We start from the raw sequence: 4,386 nt of genomic DNA, 5'->3' as shown, positions 1-4,386 counted from the left end.
GAATTTAGCGCTACTCCTGTCGTTGGGGTGGAGTACAGAAATCGATTTAAAGAGCCCTTTATTTCGATATAAAGGGCGTTGTAGTGTGGACGGGTACAGCATTAAATCGATTTAACGCTCTTTAAATCGATTTAAACGCGTAGTGTAGACCAGGCCTGAGATAAGTCAGAGGCAGCGGGGAGGGGTTCTCTTTGGGGAAAACTCAGATGGGACCATTAATGTTCTTTCACACAAGGCCCTAGAATCAACCATTAAGAAAAGAGTTGGGAGCCCAGCTACAAACCCAAATCTCATTGCTTAAATAATCAGGGATTGAGCTCTTTGTTCGCTTCAAGCAGTATCTGAACGTCCCAGGCATTAAGACAAAGGAAATAACAAAGAGCCACTCTTTCCCCTCAAAGTACAGTGAAACAAGATGCAAAAGTGACTCTGTCTGTGCTGCTCCAAAAGATCTCTGTGGAACCTGGATTTCCACACTGACCACAAGCTGAGGAACTGTATTTCCATCAGCTGTTTTAAATGTACAAACAAACGACACTGGACAAAATGCTAGTCTGTCCTTGTTCAATACCATTCGGGAGCACCCGCTTCTGCCATAGAAATGGCTGAGACAGAATAATTTTATATGATCAGATAAACCAATCTGCATTTTCACCTATTGTAGCTATTTACTGGGTGCTCAACAGTGCTCTCTTGGTTTTCCTGCAGCTAACATTTTTAAATACTGAAATGAATCACTCTATAAAATATCTATCTTCTCCCCAAAACCGAGCTGCAGAGAATGGCAAATCTTTGCAATCCATAGCATTCTCCCCATGCCCCACACCCAGAAGCAAAACCCCAAAGGAATCATTACCTCTTTGTTCCCTAGATCTCAGCTTTGCTTCCTCTCTGATGCTGTATCCGGAGGTCTCCCAGCAGCAAGGGTGTGGAGTGTGATTCTCTACTCTGGGGCTTGCGGTTCAGTTCAAGTTAGTTACATAAACTGTTCTGCTCGCATGCCAGCTGCTGGGAGTGTCAAATTACTGCTGTCATGCAATTCACCCCCCGGTCACTGGAGAAGAAGTCGCCTGTAAAGAGTCAGCCAAGCCCAGTGGCACGTGCCTTCTGCTTTGCAGGGCCAGCGCTTCCATTTAGGCGCCCTAGGTGGTTGCCTAGGGTGCCAGGATTTGGGAGGGCGGCAATTCAGCGGCAGGGGGTCCTTCCGCGCGCTGGGTCGTTGTCGGCAATTCTGCGGCGGCTCCTTCACTCGCTCCGGGACCTGCTGCCGAAGTGCCCAGAAGACCAGGAGCGCGGAAGGACCTCCCCCCGCCGCAGAATTGCCGCCAACGACCCAGAGCGCGGAAGGACCCCCGCCTAGGGCACCAAAAACCCTGGCGCCGCTCCTGCTGCTTTGGGGAAAGCAGATCAGGACCCTGTAGTCTCTCTGGAGTGACACCACTACTGCTGGGACTCCACCTATTCATTAACAAAATGTCCCTGTAGATTTGGCCAAGCTCCCTTGGCCTAGCCTTGGGCGACCTCAGCACCAGTCTGACATTTACCAGCACGCTGCCAGTTTAACACATGTTCACCAACAGCACAGAGCAGCAACTGCTATTGCCTCTATACTCAAACGTCCTAGAGCGATTGCCATCAGGGTTCATGTCTAGTCTACAAAGCAGGCACAGCTTTAAGCTGCCAGGGGCCTATTCACTTCCAAATGTGGGTTGGAGGGCAGCCACACATTCCCCCTCAAGGAGATGACAGGGTCTTGATGGGGACACACCAGCCTCCGCACTGAGAGGGGAACAGGAGGAGCTGTCCACCCCCGATGGACCTCACTCCCCACTCTGAGTGCTGCTCGTGGTGACACCTGAAGCCATGATACCTCTGGGTGTGGTCGTGTCACATCTCATTAGCTGAGCAGGGGTGGGCTGTTTGGGACTTAGCTGGGAGGTGTACAACAAACACACCAGCTCACCAGGCTATGCTGCAGAATTGTTGGTGGTGAGTCATTAGGTGGTGCTAGCATTACTAGAACATGTTTTATCCTACATATGCCATGTACCATATCTCTGTAAAGGTGATGAGATACTGAATCTATTAATCCTATTTTATGCATGTATCATTTTTGTATTCAAAGTTATGAATATTGGCTGCATACTGGTTTGATTCTAAGTAGGCTGTAGTGAAGTAGTTGGTCAGCTTCCTGAAAAAAGACTATTCTCAGTAAGTACCCAGTCAAGAAACACTTAAGCCAACAATGAACTTTGGAGACATGAATCCACATCTGGGCTTTCCCAGGAATGTGGCTTGACTGGTAAGAAACTCAGTCATGCATGGACATGTGACTTGCCCTGGTGACTCCAAAACTCCATTTTGTAGCTGGACTTTGCCTAGGAGAGAGGAGGGGGTCTCCACCCACAAGAGAGAATCTATTTAAGCCCAGGGGAGACTCCTCCATTTTCTCTTCTCCTGACTAAAGAGAGCCTCTTCACCCACAAAGATGCTTGAAAGAAACTGAAACAAAGGACAATGACTGCAAGGGTGTGAGTGATTGCTGGACACAGGGCCGTCTCCAGGCACCAGCTAAGGAAGCAGGTACTTGGGGCGGCACGTCTGGGTCTTCGGTGGGAATTTGGCAGTGGGTCTCTTATTCCCTCTCTTCCTCTTTGAGCTGCCACCGAAGTGCTGCTGAAGAGGAGAGGGAGTGAAGGACCCACTGCTGAATTGCTGCCAAAGAAGTGGCACGTTTGAGCTTCCGCCAAAGTACTGCTGCTTGTCTTTTTTATTTTTATTTTTTTTGCCTCTTGGGATAGCAGAAAAGCTGGAGCTGGCCCTGCCTGGACCCAGACTAAAAGGAGATTAGTCTGTAAAAGGAAGCGTTCTGGAACTGGTGAGTATCTTATCTGTATTAGACATAGACTTGTGTGTTTTATTTTATTTTGCTTGGTAATTCACTTTGCTCTATTTGTTACTACTTCGAACCACTTAAAATCCTACTTTCTATATTTAATAAAATTGCTTTTTACTTATTAATTAACCCAGAGTATGTATTAATACCAGGGGGGAGGGGGGGAACAGCTGTGCATATACCTCTGTCAGTGTTATAGAGGGTGAACAATTCATGAGTTTATCTTGTATAAGTTTTATACAGGGTAAAATGGATTTATTTGAGTTTAGACCCCATTGGGAGTTGGGCATCTGAGTGTTAAAGACAAGAACACTTCTGTAAGCTGCTTTTAGTTAAGTCTGCAGCTTTGGGGCAAGTAATTCAGACCCTGAGTCTGTGTTGGAGCAGACGGGTGTGTCTGGCTTAGCAAGGCAGGGTGCGGAGGTCCTGAGCTGGCAGGGAAAGCAGGGGTAGAGGTAGTCTTGGCACATCAGGTGGCAGCTCCCAGGGGGTTTTTGTGATCTAACCTGTCACACAATACACCAGCAAAGCACTGCTAGTCTCAGCACAGCCTCTACTGGAGTAGCTTATGCCACCATCCAGAACAACACAAGCTATACCATAAAAGCACAGCTTTGCCTGCATAACTGTCTATGCTAGGGGATTTTGCCAGCACAGCTGTGTCAGTCAGGGATCACACCTCTGTTTGACAGAGCTAGGCCAGCAGAAGTCTGTAGTGTACATTTTCTCTCTCTTACATGCATACATTATGCCTCAAAGGATACTCACTTGTTACCACCTTCATCATTTCCTCTGGAGCATCTGCGCTGTTTGTTTATGGACAAGGCCTGCAGCAGGGCATTCCTTGCTTGCTGTCCCTGCCATGTCTTCCCTCTGTTCAGCTCAGCACCACTCATTTTTTGGGAAGTGCTGGCTCCCTGCAGCTGCTTACTCCCTGGCACTGGGTGGAGGACTTGCATCCACTTTGCATCTCTACAGCTGCCTCCAATGGGCTTTCTGTACTGGGGGATCTGTGCAGGAGTTTACGCTGCTAGAAGCTGACAGACTGAATGTAAGCCAAGGTCTTTTAAAGCTCCAATTTACCTTTGGCTGTTTATCAGGGCTGGCTCCAGGCACCAGCCCAGCAAGCAGGTACTTGGGATGGCCACGGGGAAGGGGCAGCAGGTCTGACTCTTTCATGGCAGGTCCCTCACTCCCTCTGGGTTTGAAGAATCTGCCGCTGAATTGCTGCCAAAGACTGAAGTGGTGGCGGTCGAGCTCCCGTAGATCACAATCATGGCTTTTTTTTTTCTCCTTCTTTTGCTGCTTGGGATGGCAAAAACCTGGAGCCAGCCCTGCTGTTTATGCAAGTGTTTTTACTTGTTTCACTTTTCCCAGCTTGAAGAAGTCAGGAAAGCAGATTAGTCAGTTTCACCTGGGTTTATGGTCAATTTCAGTCTCACCACTACTATTAGGATGCTGGGTTGTGTGAGTTTCAAACACTGCAGAGA

General features: G+C 48.2%; 1 protein-coding gene across 1 annotated transcript in view; it reads right to left on the bottom strand.

The window, feature by feature from the left end:
* Nucleotides 1-939, bottom strand: part of LOC116823584 (broad substrate specificity ATP-binding cassette transporter ABCG2-like) — a 32,723-nt gene extending 31,784 nt beyond the window's left edge. Inside the window, exon 1 of the mRNA XM_032778196.2 lies at nt 857-939. The gene's annotated coding sequence lies outside the window, so the exon portion shown is untranslated. The remainder of the gene's footprint in view (nt 1-856) is intronic.
* Nucleotides 940-4,386: the final 3,447 nt, after the last annotated feature.

This window comes from Chelonoidis abingdonii, chromosome 16, assembly GCF_003597395.2.
Source record: "Chelonoidis abingdonii isolate Lonesome George chromosome 16, CheloAbing_2.0, whole genome shotgun sequence".
In the NCBI taxonomy this organism is placed as follows: domain Eukaryota; kingdom Metazoa; phylum Chordata; order Testudines; family Testudinidae; genus Chelonoidis; species Chelonoidis abingdonii.
This window is presented reverse-complemented; position numbering and strand designations above follow the sequence as displayed.